We start from the raw sequence: 24,609 nt of genomic DNA, 5'->3' as shown, positions 1-24,609 counted from the left end.
TGGTTCTTATTTGAGAAAAATGAAAGAAAAAAGTAATTTGCTCAAGGTTTCAAAGTAGACCCCAGGACAAAGCAGAGCATAGGTCTACTTTCCTCTGAAGCTCATGGTATTAAACACCATGTTCTACTGCTCATGTGTGAGTGATCCAAAGATAATGTTATTACCACTAGTACTGCTTTTTCAGTAGAATGCTAATGATGATGAATTGATAGACTGAGACGTAGAAAGCTTCTTTTATTCCTTTTCTTTTTTCTTTTCTTTCATAAGCATTTTAAGAACATGTGTAATAATCAGGTTCCGTAACTAATAATGGTCTATTTAAAAGAGCTGTTTTTAAAAGTGGTCAAAAAGTGGAATTTGGCACACATATGTTTATCTTGGTTCCATTCATATTATGCTTAATTCATATCAAATATGAGTGATAACCTACAGTAGCCAGGGCCCAATAAAAGTTACCAAATTTCACAGATACAACTACCTGCATTTTTTTTTCATTGTGACATCCTGGAAAAAGGTACAACTTAAATCAGTAACACTTTACCACCACTATAAACATGTTTTCACACTATTATATCTCTGAAATCAGATTGTATCTTATATCTTAGAGTTGATTAAATACTTTAACTCACTAACTGAAGTTATGTGTTACTGCCTAGACTTTTAAACAATGAATGATCACAATATCATCTATGAAGCATCCTTGTGATGAACTACAGTAATATAGAAAAGGTAGGTCAAAGGAAAATGTTTTCCATCTACATTTGCAGTGAAGACAACAGGGCAGTGGGGCGGGGGTGGGACAAGAAAAATAGAACAAATGTTTATTCAAACATCCTGAAGTCTGGTGGGGGATGGGGGGCGGGGGGTAGGCGGGGGTGGAGAGAGAAGAGCCAGAAAGAATTCCTACATACATTCCCACCCACATACTCCAAAAAGAAAACACACACACACACACAACAGAGGCAGACTGCATGGTCACAGTCTGTCCATAAAGTGGAAACCAGTCTCACACTTTATAATCACACCTTCTACGCTGCCATAGACGCAGGCCTCCTGTGTGAGGGAGGCATCAAGTTTCACAGCTATGCTCAAACACAGGGCTGTTAACACTAATCCACAGCAAGATCTGTGAATGAGAATAAAGTAAGATAGGTAAACACCCACAGGATATATGGCCCCAGTTAGTCGGGGACTCAACAACAAACACTTGTCCTCCAGATTATTTCTCTGCTACTTTGGCAAATGAATAAACCAATAACGATTGGATGCTGTGCGTATCAACACAACAGCCCACACTTGGAGACTTTTTTTTTGAAATCACATTCAAGCCTGTTCATCTTCAGCAACCTCTTAAATGATTTCTACTTCTATTAGAAACTAAACAATTTTCTTTGACATCGCAAGGAATATAGCCTATGTCTCATTAGAAAAAGATGCAGTTACAAACTGAAACCAAGACAGACTCTTTGATAAATAAAAAAATGACAGATTAATTTCAATTTTTTCCTCTCAATAACACAATAAAAATCAAAGTCTATTTCCACCAAAAGCCTGCCCAAGAAACTACTGATGGGATTTGCCAATAATCCACAATTGATGTTATAAAGTTAGACAGGAGTACACCAAGTCCATCAAAGTTGTTATAAAGCAAATTCTAGTCTGTTACTGGCACCCAAGTATCTCAAAATTAAATCCAGAACTCCACCACCATAAATATTTTCAAACTCAATACTGTTTCATCTTGCTAGAGATGAGCTTTACCAGTTGTTTTCAATCAGACAAATAAGAAACCATTAAAATCTGATGTGCTGACCTAAACTATAAAAGAAGCTATAAAATTATAAAATAAGCTACCCCACATTCCAAACCAGGAAAGCCTTTTATCTTTTTGTGTTGTTGTTGATAATTATATTATGTCTTTACCAGGAGGGAGCTACCATAAAAACAACTTTCATTTAAAAAGAAAGATTACATGGAGTGATGAAAGAAAACATGATGGAATATAATTTCAAAATGTTGGCATTCAAGAAACTGTAAAGGCTTTTCATTTATTGTGAAATAAAGTAAAATTCATGATCATGATCACAACTCAATGTGTTGGTCATATCAAGTTCCTTATTTTTACTATGAGGATAATAGTAGTCCCTGCTTCATAGATTTATTGTAAGAATTAAGTGTGTAAATATGTGTAAAACACTAAGAACAATGCCTAGCATTGCAAGCTGTGTTAATGTTTACTCTTTGGATTAATATTAGCACATATTAGCTATTAGTGGCTGAGTTGGTAAAGAAACTGCCTGCAATGCAGGAGATGAGGGTTCAATCCCTGGGTCAGGAAAATCCCCCGGAGAAGGAAACAGCAACCCACTTCAGTATTCCTGCCTGGGAAATCCACAGACAGAGGAGCGTGGCAGGCTGTAGTCTATGGGGTTCCAAGAATCAGATACAACTTAGTGACTAAATCACCAGCTATTAGTATCAACATAAATATTAACATGATCAGCACTGTCTGAAGGTCTAGTTCAGCTCCATCAATTCACACAACTCCATTTCTGCTGCACCCCACAGGAAACCTCTTCTCACTAACCCAGCTCTTACAGAGAGCTTTCTTCTCAACTCCTACTGCTTTCTGTTAGTCTGAACATATACCATAGAATTTAATTACATTGCAATTGTTCACTGTCAAGCAGGCAAAATTAAATCATCAAATGGATTATAAAAGCCTTTAAAATGAGGAGACCATGAGTATATCACTTCTGCTGTCTTTTCTGGATCCTTTTCCACCAACAACATTTCAGGTGAGGCAGAAGCTGATACAACCTGAGAACACTTTAAAGATACAGATGAGGGTCCTGGACTTATAGAAAGAGAAACACACATACTATAATACAGCATAAATTCAAAGCTAAATTACACGCCTACTGTAATTGCTACTGTGTATAATTCTAAAGAAAAGACAATCAGAGCATAAGGGTTAGAAAAGACCTAATGGAGAAGGACCATAAATGTGAAAAGTAAGCCTTATATAAGGAGCTAACAGTTAAAGAGCATCAACACGACAGTAAATAACTTTCATTTAGTTAGAAAAACAGCTGAAACATACTAGGAGTTCAGTACATGCCAGGAACTATCCATATATGCCAGGAACTATTCTAAGTGTTTTTTTTTAATATTAATACATTGAATTTTCAAAATATCCCTGTGAAAGAGTCACTGCTGTTTCCATCTTAAATGAGAAGTAAGGCATAGAAAAGGTTAAATGATTTCCCCAAGATCATACGGCTAATAAGTGGAATGGCTTAGTTATAATCCCAGGAATTGGGGCTCTGAAATCCAGACTCTCTATCATCATGTAATACTACTCTCTTTACGATCTCATATAATTCTCGTAACAATCCTTCAAAGGATGTGAGGCATTCCAAATATTGTAATCTATCTGCACAGAGTCCCTCGCGCTGTGCCATCTGAGTGCCCCATCTGAGCAGCCACGTGTGGCAGCCATAATGATCTGCATTGTATAGGTATAAAGTTTAGTAATTTAGCCCAAGTTGCACAGTTAAACAATCAAAATCTGAAATATAGTCAGTCTCACTCTTTTCACTCAGACTGGAATCAGCAATGAAAAGACAGGGTAATAAGCAAGATTTATTCTGGGACCCAAGGAGTAAACCACTTTGGTTTGATAAAGAGTAAAGAAAAAGGATAAAGATACTTAGTTCATTTCCCATCTGATCTCTATGCTCTGAATGGGAGAGAAAAGCCACTGACTGTTCCTGAAAAGCACAGTGTATACATCCACTGTTCCAAAGAGCTGAGCCTCCCAATATTATATTACAAGAATGAACTGTGTAACTGTACCAGCAATATATTACAAGGGAATCTCTTCTCCAGAGGAACAAAAAAATCAAGAAGCAACAAAGAACTGAAGGCTCAATCAACATCAAGAAGATGGCAGCAATGGATAGGATCTAAACCAAAGGCAGAAAGAAGACCCTAAAACAGAGCTGTCATGGGATTGAATTCATTAACGGACATAAAAGAATCCTGGAAATAGAAAAACTCTAACAAATACAAGATGTTAGAGCCCGTTATAATGGAGAAGCAAGGAATATTGAATAAAGGGCGGGATAAGAACTCAGTACAGTTTTCAAAATCAGCTGGAGTCTATGTTATACAATGTTGTTTCATTTTGCATTTGTGATATTCTAAATTCTCAGAATAACTTTAAGGAAAATGTAAGAACAATGAATTACAAAGTAAAATACAATTAACTATTTATTATACTTAAATTTGTACTATTTGAAACTCTCTCAAATGACTAAGAAAAAAAAGGACTCAAGTAAGAATATAAAACATAAGGGCTTCCCTGGCGGCTCAATGGTAAAGAATCCACCTGCCAATGCAGGACACACAAGTTTGATTCCTGATCCAGGAGGGTCCCACATGCTGTGGAGCAACGGAGCCTGGAGCTGCAACTACTGAGCCCACGCATCACAATGGCTGAAGCCTGTGTGCCCGTGAGCCCACGCTGCCGTGAGCCCACGCTGCGCAACAAGAGAAACCATGGCAACGAGAAGCCTGCACACCACAACTAGAGAGTAGCCCCCGTTCTCCATAATTAGAGAAAAGCCCATGCAGCAATAAAGACCCAGCACAGCCAAAAATTAATAAAATTCCTTAAAAAAAATAAAACATCACATAAGCAAGCAAGATGTCTTTCAGTAGTCGGTAGATGGATACACTGTAGTATATGCAAACAAGGTATTATTCAGTGCTAAAAATAAATGAGTTCTCAAGTCTTGAAAAAGTATGGAGTAAACTTACATGCATAATTTTTTTTACATGCATATTATTAAATGAAAGAAGCCAATCTGAAAAGGTTATATACTGTATGATTCCAACTATTTGACATCCTATAAGAAGCAAAACTACAGAGTCAGTAAAAAGATTAGTGGTTGCCAGGGAGAGGTATGAACAGGCAGAGTACACAGGATTTTTATAGCACTGAAAATACCACAGTGATGGTACATTTGTCCATACCCACAGAATGGGGGTACATCTGTCCATACTCATAGAATACCCATAGAATGTCCATACCCATACCCACCACCAAGACTAAATTGCTGCATAAGGTATAAACTTAGAGTGATTATGTCAATGTAGGTTCACCAATTGTAACAATGTACCATTCTGGAGGGGGATGTTGATAATGAGGAAATGTTATGCTTGTAGGGGCAGGGAGTATATGGGAAATCTCTATATCTTCCCCTCAATTTTCCTGTGATTCTAAAACTGCTCTTGAAAATAGGCTTAATATAAATAAATAGACAAAACATACAAGAGCTTTTTGGCTTTATGATCTGCACATATGATGTGCTTATTCATGCTTCTATTTGGATGCTGGAAAACTATTTGAGAGAAATGACATTTATTAGGACTTAATATTAAGTCTGATACTTGCTTTCAGAAGTCATTTTATCCTCAGCAACTCTATCACATAGGAATTAACACATCCATTTTGCAGTTGAGAAAATTGAGTCCTGATTAAGAAATTTATGTGAGGAACTTGTGAGCATTTCCAAAAGCTCAACAGGAATTGGAGACTGGACAAAAATAAATAATCTGTAAAAGTGACATTAAGCAGTCTGTGGTACGTTCTTCTGTACTTGATAATGAAACCAAGTATTTTTCTTTTAAAATATTAATATAATTGTGATTTTTTAAAAAACTACAATCACCTTTAAGTACCAATATGTGAGGAAAACATAAATGAGAGGCAGAGATAATTAGCATAGTTCTTGTCTAGCAATTAAAAGGTCTTTCTTCACCAGATTCAAAATTACCCCTTTCCATTATTCCACATATAGGCAGCAGCTCAGTAAGACCAAATTATTTTCTGAGGGAGTAACATAATTTGTATCTGGCACACAATTAACATTCCTGAGTGAAAGAAAGAATGAATGAATTTTCATTTGGAGACAAATTAGAAATATAAATCCATCCTTGAAAAGAAAGGCGAGTCTCTTCACCGACTTCACCTTTTATTCTTTTCAAAATACAACTTACTAACGAATACATTTACCTTAAGTTACACATTTCACAAAATAAAGACGCATTTACCTGTTTGATGGCACACCTTTTGCCTACCTTCATTCACTGTTGTCAGAGACACTAACAAACTGCTTTAAAACTTGCATAGCCTCCTAACCACCTGCGCAGCAACGCCCACACTCCTTAGCGAGGCACACTTCGCCACCTCCCATCCAGTCACATCTCTCTCTCTCTGCACAAGCCCAGGCAAAGACTGTGATTAGCAAATCTAGGCTGAATCCCAGACACCTGGGGAGAGAAAGGGGCAAGAAGGAAAGAGAAAGGAGGAAAAACTAAAACAACCCAGGAGATTCTGTTGTGCAGCCTGGATTCAGGAATTATAATCTCCAATTTACAAAGGATGAAATTTAAGCTCAGAGAGTAAGAGAAATAGCTAACATTACACAGTCAGCTAAGAAGGATCCCAGATTATATTGGACCTTAGAACTCTTCAAGGACCTGGGCTCAAGGATGGGAAATACAAAGCTTCATCTCTTCTTCATGCTCCTTTTTTTTTTCCCTTTGTTTTTAACTTCTATCTGAATGAGAAGGATTAGATACCTTAAAAAGTGCTACTGGCTCATTTAATTTCAGGCAGAAATACTGGTTTTGAGCTTAAATACATTGTTTGTCTTGGAAACTTGAGCACTTCGGCAAGACACAGGGATCCTGAGTGTCCTCTTGTTCATTCTTCCATGTTCCTCATTTCAGGTCTCCTTATGTTTCTCAACATGCCTGTTCTTCTAGAATCTTTCAGAGTGATTCTGGTGGTGGTGCTGTGCAAACTACCACTGGGTAATGGACCAAGTCACTTTAGAAGGGTCTGAACTATAAGCACTCAACTACAGTTAGGAGAAGTGCAAGTACCTGGTTTGACAGAAGGGAAAAAAAGCTTTGACCAGGAAGAGATTTAAGGAAAGAGGTTTAAAGTCAGAAAGTCCTAGATGAACATCTGGTCTCTCCCCAGTCTGGTGTGAGTCACTGGACAGGGTACTTGTTCTGGCATGTAAAATGCCTGTCTCACAGGATTGTGAGAATTCAATAAATTTGCATATGCAAAGGACTTAACACCTAAGAGAAGTCAGTAAACTGCAGCAACGCGTTCAGTCAGTCGTAGGATCTGAATTTATAAGAACTCAGAGAAGCCTTACAGCACACGTGTGGTTCAGGACTAAATCCACCAACAGCCAGAGGGGCTGCAGGTTGCAGGAGGCTTCATTTCCAGGAATAGAAAGAAACTGCAAGAAGAAATGGTGCTAAAGGAGCCGTGACAGGCCAGAAAATTCAATCAACTACACCACCCTTGGCTATTTGTCTGGCTATCACACAAACGCATGTGATCTGACTTCAAAATCCTGCTTGGAACAAGACCATTACTTCAACTAACACATGCGTACTAAATACCTATTCTACCCCCAACCACAGGGAGGTACAAGGAAAGCAAGAATCCAGCCCTCCAGGACTTTACAATCTAATGGAACAAAGATTAATTCACCTGAAAGACAGCCAGCCACCAATTAGCTCAAAGAAGCAAGTACCTGTGAAGAATTGTGACTGTTTTCTTAAAAATGGACTTATTCCATACCAATACTCCTAAGCAAATTATACCAGCAAACATTTCACTTTATTCAGGTTGTTAAAGCTACCTTCACTTCCAGATAAGCACATAAGTAGTGTTAAGCCCATCGAGTAAAATTTGCCTAAATAAAAAATATTTGTTATAGGGATTCAAGAAAGGCTATGTTTAAAATTTCTTCCCAGACTTACTCAACATATCTATCATTAAACTTCTCATTTTTGAGTGATAGTAATCAACCTAATCACAATAATACACAGATTATGATGCCATATTTTTTCTACTAAAGTCAGGACCTTTGTCTGAATTTACACTTTTGCATATTATGATATAAACTATGACTTATAATCTCATATGACAGCATTTGAAAAGAAACAGCATTATTTATTTAATGTTCGTTTTGCTTGACTAGAAACTTTAGTAACTGAAGTTAAAAACTAAATTCCTAATTCATAATTTTAGTCTATTGTTTTTTTTTTCCCATTTATTTTTATTAGTTGGAGGCTAATTACTTTACAATATTGTAGTGGTTTTTGTCATACATTGACATGAATCAGCCATGGATTTACATGTATTCCCCATCCCGATCCCCCCTCCCAGTAATTTTAGTCTATTGTTAAATACATGTAATATAAATTCAATTCTTGTCACTGAAAACTCAATTACATGAAGCTTATTTCAAATTTGCCCCAGTCCCTTCTATAAGAAGCCATATTATAAAGCTTTCTGCAGATCAATTTGTCCTCTAAGTATTAGATGCCTCACTCATAAAAATGAACCCTCACATCAAACTAAGTGACATCTGAACAAAATGGAAAAATTGATAAAATTTAGAATTACTATTCCCTGACAAATTCAAGATTGACATTTTTACAAGCCACAATTTTTCTTTTTCACTAGGAATCTGAAAAATATTTTATATTCTTTCACTGATAACAAAGAAGCAGTCAACTCCCACTCAAAAAAAGTAGTGATGACAATGACAGTCTAAAAAATTGTAGTCTGTTGCTGAAAGGGTCATAAGAGATAACTCTAATATACTCATCAATATTCCATGGCAGCACTCACTCCTTTTAGCAAGGATTGTACATGATTAGTTGTGGAATCACTGTTCTTCTAAGAGCATAAGTTTATAATGAGATAGGGAATTATACAGGATATTCTTCTAAAAAATTTCCCATCTCAAGAATTTTGATCTCTCTTGTTTAAAACACTCTGCAGAATTTTACAAATCCCAGGAAAAGACATGATTCCAAGTTATTTATTTCTTTTTACTATAAAAATAGACACATGGAAGGTATATAATTTGTCACTGCAAGTCACAGTCATAAATTATTATTCAAAAAGAAAAAGTTTGATAAGGCAGAATATGTAAGGAACTTTTCAGGTATGTCTATAACAGTTAAATTTCTGTTAAAATGATTTATTTTTGCTTTATTATTATTCAATTAGAAATAGATAGTATTTTGCTACACATATATAACCCATAGATGTTTAATCAAGACATTTTTTCACATCATCACACTAGATTCTTACCTTTATAGTAAAAGCAAGCACTTTTTTTGATCATCAAGGAAAATATTACTTGATTTTCTGCTTAAAGGCTGGAAATAGAATGCTCAAATGCTGGAAAATCTGGTATTTTCGAAATAAAATTCAACTGAAGAGACTCTAGATCTACTGACACAAACTGCAAATCAATTTCTCATTGATTCCACGGACTTATATAGAACAAGAGGTAAAGGAAAACCTTTTTGCCAATGTGCTAAATGGCGGTCACCCCTGTTTTCCCCAGTTGTATTATGAAATGTTCCAAACAGGGGCCCATGTCATTACTAGATCTGTTAACAGTTTCACAGCTCAGAGTCTGGCTTCATTTGTTAAGCATCAAGCTACCCTATCACCTGTACAGAGCTGGAAAGGTTGTTATGGTTCATAATGTAAAACTCACAAAAGTGCACAGCTGCTGTTCATATTCTCAGGGAAGTCTGTTATAATCATGATGTCACGGAAAAAGGCTGGAATCTATTTCATGTACCAGCCAGCCATTCAATTTCTCCAGTCAATACAGGTATACAGGTAGCACCATAAAGACTGTGGTAGCATTACAATTAGTCAAAAAGTTCAATACAAAAAAAAAAAAAAAATCACTGAGGGGAGGTAATTAGGACCTATTTATAGTTCTGCCTTCAGAAGCTTCACTTACCACTGGAACTACCCAAAAAACACAAACGTCATCATCTAACTGCCTGACACCCTATTGTGAATCACAGTACTTTGTAAAAATTACAATATAAATCATTAGGCTCTTGAAGGACAGTATACAAGGTCATCTAAACAAACAATTTCTCTTTCGCTATGATATGTATCTACATAGGAAGTGTGATGAATTAAATCCTGGCCTTCAGAGAAATGCAAAGCAACAATGCATTATTAATGTTAAGAGCTAACCTGTGAATTTAAACCCTGCTATCACTCGTTATGGCACAGAACATTAAGCTTCAGTCCACGGCAGATAGAAGACATCATGCAGAAGTGCACTCTGGCTCCCGCATCCCAGTGTTCCTATACAACAAGACATGCAAACCATCTTCCAAAAGAGAATTGTTAAAGTAATTTTAGAGATACATGAATATTAAATAGTTTCTGCTTTATACATTTGTAGCATTTTAACTACATGAAATTGTAATTCATGAAATTACAAATTAAAGAAAAATTCTGAACATCAAAAGTACAAAAGATAACTATTAAAATTATTTAAATGTTCTTGAGATAAAAACAGAGCAGATGCCAAACATTGAAAAAGGCCTAAATTCTAGTTTAGCCCAAATGTGCCACTAAGTACTTGTTCAATCTTAAACAATTCATTTAACAGCACTCAATTTCAATTTCCTTTACTTCAAAAATCAAAACCATGAGAAATGACAGTATATAAAGTTCCACTTTCCCACATTAGTATTTTTCAACCAACAGGCATCAGGTATGGGAGGAACAAGCCTCTAAATGATGACAGCTCAACCGTACTTGTTCATGCAGGGCACTGTCCTACACTGAACACATTCATTCATTTAACATTTAAGCAAACCTAAGTGTTACGTACTATTATTATTTCCCTCATTTAGAGGTAAAGACAATAAGTGAATTCATTTAACACTTAAATAAACCTCTGTGTTAAGTACTATTATTATTATCCTCATTTAAAGATAAAGACAAGTAGGAAAGATGAGTAAAAATTTACATCCATGCCAGGTGATTCTAAGACCAGCTCTTTTCATCACCATACTTGGTTGTTCAGTCGCTAAGCCGTGTCCTGACTGCATTATACTAAGATATTCTTTGGAATGAAGAGCTTCGGCTGTTTTAATTTTCTAATAATAGGGAAAAATAAAAATTTAAGAGTGGAAGGTTTGCTCACTGAAGATACTGCAGTGCTTTAGATCACAGCAGCTCTACAATAGAGTACAATATGCAAAGAAAGTATTAGATAATCCCTAGAGCTCCTAATTAGTTTTATTTCATCCACAAAATGCAAACATATTCTCAATATTACAAATAACACCATATCATCTGCATGGACACATTATCCTATGCCTGTAACTCTTAGGCAAAAATTCTTAACACCTGCTTATATCTGGAGTTGCACTCTGAAGCTAGAATTCAGTCCAATAATGGTATGCCATAAAGTAACGCAACAATTAAATTTGATATTAGCGATAAGATGACATTTAAACATGGTATCTGTTGCATATAACTACAGCTTGAAAATGAAATGCTTCCAACACGATTATTTATAGCTGAAGGCAAACCCTACTTATCAGCATGAAAACGGTTTTGTTTAATTTACTACCTATTGAGACTTGCTTATTTGGTTGGTTAATAATAAGTAAACAAAGAATAGTTTAATCTCAGTAGCATGAAACATAAATATTCATAAATTCTAACACTTGTTTAATGTCTTGACAAGAGTGTGAGATAGTCACAAAATTTCCTACACGTTCCCAGTCATTTACGATCATTAGTCATTTACCTTTACAGATAGAAAAGACCTTAAATATTTTTTTTTACTAAAGGGGTAAAATACAGAGAGTCTATTCCTCTATTTTAATAGGCCCCAATAGCTCTAAAATCTGAGAGTTCAAACTCTTTCCTTGCATCTTCATGCAGCTATGAAAACAAAATTATTCTGATACCATTTAAATTCTTTCCTGCCACAACATAAATACACATGCCAAAGTACGCAAGATTGAAAGAAAAACCCATTTATCAGCACCAGTGCTACACAAAAACCAATCCTAGTCCTCTCACTCTTTCTCCTTCTGAAGCAACAATGACAGGCAGGTAGACCTCAAATTAGATTTGCTTTTCTGGCTTCTAGTCTCCTGCCTGTACCGAAGCACTCTGTAATCAGAGAACTCCTTTCACAGTAAACAGCCCCTATACAAGGTAAGTGTGGAAACAGCTTCTAAATCATTTGAAACGTTTTGGGCACAGCTGGCAGAACACCTGTTGGGAACAGATGAGTGATGCTTGAAACACAAAACAATAGAAAGCAAAGGACTGTTCACACAACTTTCACTGCACGCTTTTCAAACAACTTTATATTTACTCAAGGAATCTGGTGAAAAGGCCACAAACTACAGTTAGGTTACCATTTTAATTTTCTTCTTGAAAACAGAGATCAACCCACTGAAACTAAGCTACCCAAAATGAATTGTTACTAGGTCAACAACCTCACAGATGTGAGAAAGTCCTATAAAATGCTACTTTGTCTTTTTCTTACATTTCTTTATATTGCCCACACCATCTGCTCTCACTTTAATTTTTAATCTTTTAAAATATCTAAATATATCTTACAGCTAAAAATGGAAAATATCTAGAAAGGAAATATTACCTTTACTGTTTTGAACTACTAAATGTTTACTCAATGTTTGCTGTTCTGAACTACTAAAAGTTTGTAACCAGCACTTTTTAGTTTTTATTAGCACCTATAGAACTAGGGTGCCCAATTCACAACTAAAATGTAGAAGGTACATAAATAAAGAACCTAGTTGAATTTTGAAAGACTTTTCACCAAAACAAACAAAAAATGGCTTCAATCATTCACATTTAAATATTCAAATGAAGTATCTGACTTTTTACCAATGAGAATTCATTTCTAACCAATCAATAAGCATTTATTGCATCCTTATAATGTACCTACTACCATGTACCTCAAAATTCAGATCAACTTTTCTGCATGGAGTTGGAAAAAACAGAAGCAGAGAAATCAGTTTTAAAAATCTGTGCTAAAATTCAGTCATTTGAGGATAAAAGCCTTGGAGAGGATTGTGAGAGTGAGAATAAATTTTAGGGGTTACCTCTGGAGACCAACAGAGGACACAGCAACAGAGCTTGGTAATATTTTCAATTCAAGGGAAAGGAGAGGAACAAGTTTGGCACAATTAGTGGTCTTAGGGCACAGCTAACAATATGGTAAAGAAATGCTGAAATGAGTGATAATCTAAACTGACTAGCAATCCAGTGCCTCACAGTAAGTCAGCCTATAGATATTGTACAACTGAGCAAATACTATTTCTTCACAAGTTCAACAACTGTGATGAAGACAAAAAAAAAAATCTTTAAGAACTTAAAACTGGCAAAACTACAGAAATTTTTATCACCAGGAATTATGACACATTGAAAATATCATAAGCAACATTGCAGAAGCCTGAATTTATAAGAAGTCAGGTGGAAAAATTAACCAGACCCAGTGTCCAATTGTACCTTGAACAATTCCTGCTTTGTTAGTTCATAAATGTTTGATTTTTACGTCACCATAATGATAACACCCACATGCATTAGTGTTGCTTAGTTCCTGGCTTAGTTCCTAGACACACACAAAAAAAGGGTGGGTAGTATTAATTTGTAATAGTATATAATTCAAAACAAACAACTCATGTTAAAGCACTGATCACAACAACTAACCAGAATACTGTTGAAATTCGCCAGGTCCTTTCACAACTGCTGGATTCCTTCAACTGTGGCAAACGTAACCTAAAATGGTTTTGGCTTTAAAATGTGTTAAACCAAAACAAGATATTTTCCTTATTAGTATCTGGAAAGTTATATCAAACTATGAAAATCAGGGAATATAACCACTAAATCTAAAAACTGGAAAATAACAAATGAGATTTTTCACCTCATATATACTGAAGTGTGTTAGCAACATGCCACCTGTACTGATGGTTTCCATGAAGAAATTAAGAGAAAATAAGAAAGTTGTGACTAGACAGCAAATGTTAGTTATCAGTTTGCTTTGGATCTGACTTTAAGTAATAAAGCTTACGAAATCTACAAACTTGACAAAGTCAGGACACTCATACTACATTAGTCCAGGAAAAACTTTCCAAACGTGCAAGTACAGTGGACCCTCAGGCTGATTTTCAAACTGATATTTAAATTTTCACGACACCCTAATAACATCACAGACCACCTGCCTATCCAGAACTATTACTTCTATGTTGAAGAGTTTAGTTATTACTCTGATTTTAACTCACAGCGTTGGTTACTCCCTAATTATGAGGAACATAAAAATTATTCTAGAGGAAAGGAGAAGTGAGGGAAAAACTCAAGTTTATAGTTATAGTTCTTCTGGACTCACATACACAATTCTCAGTCTATCACTTTAAGTATCTGGTTCCATCACCAATTTCCATATTCCTTGGCTGAAAGTTGGTGATACCCAATTTAGGATGTTAGAGTCCTAAGAAATTTTATTCATCAAATGGTAAAGGTAACACAGTGATTAAAAGTTGAGTTTATGGAATCAGGTCTGGGGTCCTGGGTAAAGCTTAAAAACTTTCTTTGCCCTGCTTCCCTTACACAGAGGGCTGAGGTAGAAAAGAAAGTGAAAGTGATAGTCGCTTGGCAGGAACCAACTCTTTGCGACCCTATGGATTATAGCCCACCAGGTTCCTCTGTCCATAGAAATCTCCACGCAAGAATACTGGAGTGGGCTGCATTCCCTTCTCCATGGGACCTTCCCAGCCCAGGGATTGAGCCTGGGTCTCCTGCATTGCAGGCGGATTCATTACCATCTGAGCCACCAGGGAAGCCCCATGCTTTACAGAGGGTTCGGCATATGGTAAACGTAGCTATTATTGTAGTTCGTCTTTTGGTGCCTAAGAATCCACAGCATATTATCTCCCTATGTTTGAAAAGCTATCAATTCAACATGTTCCAATCCTAAATTCCAAAGACCAAATAGAAACTTTTAAAAATCTAAGTGATTCTGGACTGGAATGGATATAAGTATTTCCTCATGTTTATCCTACTGTGCTGTGCTACGCTCACTCAGTCGTGTCCAACTCTTTGCGACCCCACGGACTGTAGCCCACCAGGCTCCTCTGTCCACGGGGATTCTCCAGGCAAGAATCCTGAAGTGGGTTGCCATGCCCTCCTCCAGGGGATCTTCCCAACCCAGGGATGGAAACCAAGTCTCCTGCATTGCAGGCATATTCTTTACCATCTGAGCCACCAGGAAGCCCTTATCCCACTAGATGACTACAACTAAAAATTCTGAACATCATCTACAAAAGGCACATAAGAAGACTATGAAAAGTACAGAGGAGATGGCCAACTAGGGACCTTAGGACCCAAAGGGAAGAATACAGTTTTGAGTTTCCTAAATTTCTTTCTGACTCACATATCCTAGACTAAGGCAGGATTATCTTCAAAGCACTCAGGGAACTAATACACGAGTGAGAAATGCATAGTCACAGATTTCAGCCTTTGCAGGCCTACTTAACCTACTTAATTAGTTGCTCAGTCTGTGAACCTTCTGCACATTCCCACTGCACATTTTCTCTTTTCTGACTGCCCAGAAAGATGGTGAGATGGTTTTTCTTCCATCAAAGAGTCATGCCTGACTCAATTTAAACACCTGAAAACTAATGAATTTGGCTTATTGTTGTTCTCTGGTTTTCATTTTCCCCATACACGTGGAATGTGTTCTAGCCCCAACCTCTTTGATCCCAGGAAAATACTGTTCACAAATATTGTTTAGAACCCAACCAAAGGGAGGTTTTACATCACTGTCATTATGAGATAATTCTGTCAGTCATTCCATTTCCTACCTGGGCATCTGGATTTAGGACTTCATTCAGTCCAGATTTTGCTTCATATGGATTAATCTCTTTCTGATGCACACACAGCATCCATCTCAACTTTTATTTCTTGTTCTAATTTCCCCTATTTGATTTTTGGCCCTTCACAAAATAAAAATATTAACCATTTGCCTTTTAATAAATGTACACAAACTACCTAAGACTTACTAAAAATAAGCTAGACAAAACATGCGTAAGAGGACTCAATCAAATAACAACTTCGCTCATGCCTCAGACCATGTTCCAATCTCAACTCCCTTACTATCCCATGAAATCTTTATCTAGTCCAAGAAGCTTAACTAATAACTTAAATTTGATCTTCGCCCTTCCTCCAAACCACCATGTGTATCATATATGTATATATATGCTATACTTTTAAAATAAAAATAATTCATTTGTATACTATGCTTTAGCTTGTGTTTCCTAATTATTTCACGTGTTTAAGTCTTGTCCACCAAACGAAATCAAAAGCTTACTGAAAACAGGAACTAAACAATCATATTATTAAAATTTTTCCTTTACTATAAATAGCATGGTGCTACAACACAAAGCAGTTATCAATTTATTCATTCAATGCATGACAAGTGAATCACTGCTAGTTATGTGTTGAGGGCTGGGGATAAAGAGGAAAACAGAAGGCAGTGTCTGTCCATAAAAGGTTTACTGAATACTGTGAGCGAGCCATGAAAACTTTTATATTGAGATTCAAATCAGAGATAGTCACAGCATTATGGGACGACAGATGGGAAGTTCCTAACTCTGCCAGGGAAAGAATCATAGACAAACCTTTCCTTTAAATAGAATCATGAAGATAAGTAAAAATGTGCGAAGCAAATAAGGAGTGCGAATGACGTTCAACAAGCGGAAACAGCAAGTGCAAAGGAACAGAATCGTGAATGAATGAGCAAGCAGATAAACTGATGAATCATAAAAGATTCATAGGCTATAAGTAACGGATTGGAAAAAGTAGTGCCAAGTGATGAGGACGTGTAAGGATCTGAGGAAGTTAAAGGGCCCTCTATGTTACAGGATGTAATCCTGGAAGCATTAGAGGTCATGAAGAGAGAGCGGTCGGTATTCCTTCTGCTGATGAAATAGTAGAGAGTTTAGAAAGGGATAAAGTAGATGGATCTGAGAAGCTATTTTAAAATATAACTGAGAAACAATGAGTATTTGAAATAAGGGATGCAGCAAATGAAATGACAATAAATGAAAGTAATATAATATAATATGAATTATCATGAAACGATAACTACATGAGAAGATGGGAAGGCAAGAAAAGGCTCTGTGCAACATTGACATTTAACATGAATCTTTACTGAAAGTCAAATCCATTCTGTTTGTGAATAAATATTTCTTCTATCTTGAAAAATTCAGTTTTCAGCGTATAAACAAGAAGAAACAGGTCAAGATTAGCAATGTAAAGCCTAAACTGGAAACCATGTTTATCTATCTACTGATCTTGGAATGTCTTTCAAACATTAAGTCTTCAGAGATAACAGAATTCCATCTCCCCCACTGACCCCCCCCCCAACCTGTCAAAGTGAAGGCATGGCAAACATACCTGTTCATCAGGTTTTCTTTTGAAATGGGTACAAATAAAAGCAAGGCAGTAAATACAGTCTATGTGCCTTTTTCTGTCTGGCCTCTACACAACTTGACTTCTTGCCTTCACTAGCATCTCCCTTTGCCCCCTACCCCAGATTTCAGATTACTGCTTTAACACCTTAACTAACCTTAAAGTGACCTGGTTAGACATATGGCGAACTGCCTGTGCATTACTTGCCAAAGTCATTTTAAGGCTTTTTCCTTAAAATCAATGGCTTAGTTACTATGAGATGAACTATCGTGGCAAATCTGACTTGCTTTAGATACCAACCAGATAAACAGGCTGCTGATAACCAATGTGTAGGACGTTCTTGATGATTTACGTGCAGTACATCCACTTCAGGTACATTCACGCTCTTGACCACGCTGAAACCTAGTAAATAAACAAATAATTCAATGTGAGGTTCACACTACATTTAACAACAATACCAACAACAACATGCATATGAAACCTAAAACTTTCACTCTACCACTGGAGGCAACATAACTTTAGAAAGGTAAAGCATTTGCCTCTCAAATCATAGGCCAGTATGTATTTATTTCGTTCATCCTCATACCCTGTGGGCATCTGCTCTATCCACGCACTATGCCTACACTGAAAGTATATGAAATCTTGCATCTTCCTGGTAAAGTGACTGCCAGCAACGGAAAGAGAACAGGATCTACCCAAAGGCTACCGTCTCATGGTTAAGCTCTCAGCTCTAGTACTGCCTCCCTGAGAGCTATTTTCTTTAATACTCTGGCTAAAATAGCACCTCACACATATTCCAGTCACAGCTCTATCCTTTCAGCTTGTTTTGCTGTGTACATAACAAACAGCCTTGTCGTGAGTTACACCGTTACTCTTAGGACTTACCTTGTGTGACTACCGCTACTGGACTGTAAGCCTCAGCAGAGCCGGAAGCATCATCTTGTCCACTGCTTTAGCAGCAGTGTCTAGAGGAGTGTCTGCGCTGTGTTCAACAAACATTTGGTGGCCTGATGAGTCCTTGCAAACCCACAAACCACCAAAATATTAAAACCCTGCTCTAACGAAAATCCTAACAGCGAAGGGTTTACTTGGCACCTCTGAGAGTTCTCAAGACCCAGAGAGATGCATAACCAGACGTTTTTGCTGTTTAGTCACTAAGTCATGTCCGACTTCATGTGACCCCAATGAGCCCAGGCCAGGCTCCTCTGTCCATGCAATTTCCCAGGCAAGAATACTAGAGTGGGTTGCCATTTCCAACTCCAGGGGAGCTTCCCAACCCAGGGATCGAACCCATATCTCCATCATTGTAGGCAGATTCTTTACTATGAGCCACCCGAGAAGCCTCCAATCAGACACTGACAGGCTAACATAAACAGATTATTTTTCATGTCAGCTTCTATCCAGTGTGGACAATGAGAATTCAGTGGTAGTCAAATGTTACCTGTCCTTTGAATAATAAATAGTCAAATTATCTCTAAAATGAAGAAGGGAGAAAAGGAATGTAAGGGAAAATAAAATTAATCTTCTCACTGATAGAAGCATAAAAAGCACAGTCAGGAATTATAACACAAACACTTTTTTTAAATGTCATTCAAGCTTCAAGTTCCTATTTTTTTTCTAAGAGTGACTGTGGTTCCTATCTGAGCATACTACATTGCAATAAATACAGAAAACATGGGCTATATAATTTGCTCCTCTGGAGGTCAGTAGCATGTTTGGATCAAGTAATGTGAGGGCTCTGCTTATAACCATTATAAAATATAGAAGAAGAAAACTGAGATAAGGTACACAGAATCTTGCACTATCTTACTTCCAAAATGTGATGGAAGAAAGCTCCATTTTCAAAATCTGTTTTCTAAAAGAACCCAGTATTAATTGCATGTTGATGTATAAAGCACACAAAAGTTGCATTTTTCTCTACTTTGGATCCCAAACTCTTAGTTCTGGAAGTATAGCCCATTGTACATAATTCCCAGGTCAGAGGTGCAGTAGACAAATTAATTAGTCTATTAAGTCTCAGTCATATCCTGGCACTGATGTTTAGGTTAGCACCTTTAGCAACAAGTTTCTAATGCTTAACTATGCTGCCATTTGTTCCTGAGAGAAATTAGGAATTAAGGGGGGGAAAAAAAAAAACATGGCTGGGAAAAGTTCCCACTGACCTAAAGGCAGAAACATGTATGTGAGTCAGGGGTAGACTGATGTATTCACAAAAAGGAGAAAAACTCCAGTTGATTAGCTCTTGCTATTTTAAGTGATTAGGAGAAAAATAAATAGCTCCATATCGAAGTGAAATTTAAATAGCACTTAACACTCTACGAAATCAACCTAAAAAAGATGATAATTTGCTATGACTTAGCACTAAAGAGAAACCAATGATTTCATATGACAAATCTCTGAAGCATATCATGGGAAGATTAAATACTTGACTAAATATTTGCAGATGCTACACATGACAGAAATGAACCAAATCGTATATTTGAAAAAAATAGACCTGAGTCATAGAACACACACACGGGAAGAGGGAGAGGACAGGAGGGAGAGAAAATTATCAGTGATCCTTCATCTTATAGCCATTAGCTACTGCAAGGGGTATCTAAAAGAAAAATATGTCAGACATAGTTCAAAATTCAGCAATAAATGCAAAATTTGTTGATTATCATAGAACACAACAGAATACCTTTACACTGCATAGGAATTTTCTTTTCTCTTAAAATTTCTCCTCTTTTATTCAATGGGGTTATGGTACAGTGCAACATTTTCACAAGCATCAATGATCCAGATGTGTGTAAGATATGAGGCTCTAAAAGTTGTTTTATGCAATAAGAATTGGGTGTCGAGACTATCTCAGGTATTTGCGAACAGTAATAAGAAATGACATAGTTTACAATGACACGGTCATAACAAATATGTGTTACTTATTGGGCAGTAGCACTATGTTAGAACCTGGATACATCTACACTAAAATGATGGTGATGACTAGACCATTGAAAATCCATCCAGAATGCTGATTACTGAAAAGTCAATCAGAGTAACTATGTCTTACATTTTCTGAATGTCTGATTATTTGAGCTCTATGAAAGCTTAGGTTCATCTCATTCTCCCCAATTACAGTGCTATTAAATCAAGGATTATTAAAATCTATAGTTATATCTGTTGGAGTTTTTCCTTAGGAAATAATCAGATAAATTCAAATAGAAAAGATTTCTAGAGGTAAAAAAATGTTTATAATAGCAAAAAGCTGAAACAATGTAAATGTCCAAGGGTAAGATACTGAAATAAACTGTGATATGATGGAATATTAAGAAGTCACTGAATATCATGCTTTCAAGGAAAATTCAATGGCACAGAAAAATTCCTAGATTACAGCAGGCACATATTGAAAAACTGTTAAAGGAAATAAAAATGCAGCGTACAAAACCTATACAAAAATTATATGCATAATTTGACTCTCCAATTTTAATACATATGCTAAGTCATACAAAAAAGAGAAAATAAGACACACCAACATGTTCCCAGAGGTTATCTTTGAGTAGTAGAACACAATTCTAATTACAAACATATATTGTTTTCATAATTAGAAATGAAGATATAGTAGCTACTAGAATTGTTTGAGCCAAATGGAGTTGACCACAGTTGAAGAGCATGTTCCTTGTATAAGTCATCAGTACAACAAGGGATGAGTCAGATCATTAAGTGATACCCTCTCAACCACTTCCTAGGACCCCAACTCCAACCAAGTCCACAAACAAACTCCAGTAATATCTTTGTCCCAGGTATGATTAATTCCTATTCTTAAACTGTTTCATCTTAATATGTGTCTTAATCAAAAGTCTACTGATCTGTGAGACGTATTACAGAAATGCACAGTATTTATCTACAGCCTTGGAATTTCTTCTCTGAGGCCAAAAAGGGATATGTGTTTGCGTGTGTGGGTATGCATTTGACAAACTCATCTCTTTATGATAAACTACACTAAACCTGCCTCACATATGTAAATGGATATTTTTACAATTGCTGCTGAAAAAAATCCTATCCTTCAAATTGATAGTTACAGTTTCCCCCAAAAAATGTCATTTTAAATGTTAAGTTTTAAATAGCACTTTGAATCAACTCTGCCAACTTTTTAAAGTGTTTAAAAAGATGTAGTTACTCCCTAGATTCTGTTTAAGATATAAAATTATTTTATGGGCAACGTCCATTCCAACATATCTCTTATTGATACATTTTTATCCCAGCATCTATGTCACCTCTAAGCATCTCCTTGTATAGTTTTCTTTTCATCCTCATGAAATTAAAGCAAACTGTACTCCTCTGTGCTCTGTTTGTGTGGTTACTATGGTAGTGACCTGAACTGTGCACCTAGGATAACCCTATTTGGGGCAGGGGAGAGAAGTAAGAGACCAAAAGAATGGAGGACTAAGATCGGCTAGTGGTCAGCACCTTTAAACAATTACTTTTCCCTTGGAACTGCCTTTGGCCAAAACCTATAAAACTATGACCTGACCCTTCAGCTTCCTGGCATAAAGTACTTAGCCTTATGATGTGAACACCACGGAACTGGCAAGATCAGCAACCCTTTCCCTTGCTCTTAAGAAGCATTAAATTTTAAATCTCCCATCCTCAAAATTTCCACCACCAGTTCCCCCTAAATCTAGTCAGGCCCTGGTTCACAGGTTCTAAAGACCAGACGATGGAAATGCCATGTGGTGACTGAGAGTCTTTGATGGAAAACACATGAGATAGGACACGTGGCCCAGCACTTAAAGTATACAGCTCTCCTTCACTGTCTTTCAGGATCTCACAGAAAGTGACACATGGAAAAAACAGTGCAAAAATTCTGTACATTTTCCACCTTCATAGGTTATCTCAATTGTCAACAAGGGGATTTCCCTGAATATTTGCATCAAGTGAACCAATGGTTTGAGATATTTTTGAAGTTTTCCTCTCCTTAACCAATATCTTTTACAAAGAAAGGCCAGACAGATAATAGAAAAACAGCAGATATGACTGAAGGGTGGAAGATGCATGAGGGGTACAGAACTTCACCAACCTACTCTTCAGCTTCCCTCAGACACCCCTCGGAAAGCTAGAGTCCTGAGGAACATGATTTGAAAACCAGTTAAGCAGATCCTGCCCTTGCAATCACCAGGTTAATATTCACAGTGTTGACTATTCTAAAAGTCCATGACACATATTAATTAAAAGTTTAAAATCAGAAGAGGTAACTAATTTTTTCAACAATATTTTACTCCATTGTTATGAAGAAAATTATGTTACAACAGCATTTGTAAATCTTAGAGATCATAAAAGTAACAGCCGCAAGTTCTTAAAAATGCATGATGTCCTTTTAAATTGCTTTAGAGGGAAAAAACAATATGTTTCTTTTTATTAGCTAATCAACTATAAAGCATAAAGTCATGTAAAATCTTGTTAGATAATAGAAATTATTGTAGTAGGCTCAGAAAGGAAAAGAAAATTAAGCTATGATCTTCATACTTCCTAACCAGGCAAATAAGATGTCTAGAAACTTAATACAACCTGCCTCACTTTTGTTGAGCCCTCATAAAACTGACAAAACAAAAGACAAAGTAAAGTTTTACAGAGTCAATAAAAATGTTTCATAAAGTACTCTGAATACCTTAAGTGTTACAATAAGACCTCATTTCAAAGAAACATGGTTGAATGTCATGAAAATTAGTTTAATTCTATTATATATCCTCAACAGACTGTCCCTTGAGAGATTAGCATTTAATGACTTCCTACTTAAAAACATTACATTTAATAGCTCATACCACACTACATTGTGATTGTTTGTTGATGGCTTTTTAAAATTCTTTGTACTTGTAAAACTCCTCACCACACAATGAGGTACTTGAGAACAGAATGTAGGTTTTATTGATCTTAGTGTGGTTACTCATTAATTCATTCAATGCTCATTGTATATCTATTAGTCATATGCTAAATACTTACAGTAAGTATATAGAAAAAAGCCAAACGCCCCTATCTATCAATATTAAAAGGGAAGTGTAAGAAAGAAAAAGAAAACAAATGACTGCAATACATTGTCTTAAACACTGTCCCACAGGAACACAAAGAAATGACAGAGGCCTCACCTGGAATATCAGGGAACAGGCCAGGTCTGAGCTACAGTGGGACAAGTTCTGAAGGTTACTGGGAGTTAACCACAGAACACGTGATGAAATACAAGGTTTGAAGTTTTAAGCTCACCATATATCAAGACCCTCCTATGTCATACTGAGGATTTGGTACTTTATTCTAGGAAACCATTTAAGAATATGTTTTAGAAAAGTCACTTTGACTACAAAATGGATACCAGAATGGAAGAAGCAAAACTGACTGTAGGAAGACCAAAGAAGAGGTGGTTATGATGATTTAGGTGAGAAATGATAAGAGTCCTCAACTAAGGCTGTAGTAATCAAAACAGAGAATGGTTCAGTTCGGTCACTCAGTCATGGCCGACTCTTTGCGACCCCATGAACTTCAGCATGCCAGGCTTCCCTGTCCATCACCAACTTCCAGAGCTTACTCGAACTCATGTCCATTGAGTCGGTGATGCCATCCAACCATCTCATCCTCTGTCATCCCCTTCTCCTCCTGCCTTCAATCATTCCCAGCATCAGGGTCTTTTCCAATGAGTCAGTTCTTCATGCCAGGTGGCCAAAGTATTCGAGTTTCAGATTCAGTAACAGTCCTTCCAGTGAATATTCAGGACTGATTTCCTTTAGGATGGACTGGTTGGATCACCTTGCTATCCAAGGGACTCTCAAGAGTCTTCTGAAATACCACCATTCAAAAGTATCAATTCTTTGGTGCTCAGTTTTCTTTAGAGTACACATCCATACATGTCTACTGGAAAAGCCATAGCTTTGACTAGACGGACCTTTGCTGGCAAAGTAATGTCTCTGCTTTTTAATAAGCTGTCTAGGTTGGTCATAGCTTTTCTTCCAAGGAACAAGCATCTTTTAATTTCATGATGATGATGATTTAGATGAGAAATGATAGAGTCCTCAACTAAGGTTGTAGTAATCAAAACAGAGAATGGTAGACACACATAAGAAGTATTAAAGAAACAGAACAAGCAGAGAGCAAATCTGGTGAGGACAAAAAACTGAAAATACCTTGGAAACCAATGGTTCACTGGAGGCAAATATTCAAGGAAATCACCTTCTTGACAACTGAGAAAATCCATTCCAACA

At 36.6% G+C, this 24,609-nt stretch overlaps 1 protein-coding gene across 6 annotated transcripts in view; it reads right to left on the bottom strand.

Moving 5' to 3' along the window:
• Positions 1-24,609, bottom strand: part of BMPR1B (bone morphogenetic protein receptor type 1B) — a 421,370-nt gene that overhangs the window by 200,019 nt on the left and 196,742 nt on the right. For all 6 annotated transcript variants that reach the window (XM_043438650.1, XM_043438648.1, XM_043438643.1 and 3 more), the window contains exon 2: positions 17,690-17,791. The gene's annotated coding sequence lies outside the window, so the exon portion shown is untranslated. The remainder of the gene's footprint in view (positions 1-17,689; positions 17,792-24,609) is intronic.

Source organism: Cervus canadensis, chromosome 19 (assembly GCF_019320065.1).
Source record: "Cervus canadensis isolate Bull #8, Minnesota chromosome 19, ASM1932006v1, whole genome shotgun sequence".
Classification (NCBI taxonomy): Eukaryota; Metazoa; Chordata; class Mammalia; order Artiodactyla; family Cervidae; genus Cervus; species Cervus canadensis.
This window is presented reverse-complemented; position numbering and strand designations above follow the sequence as displayed.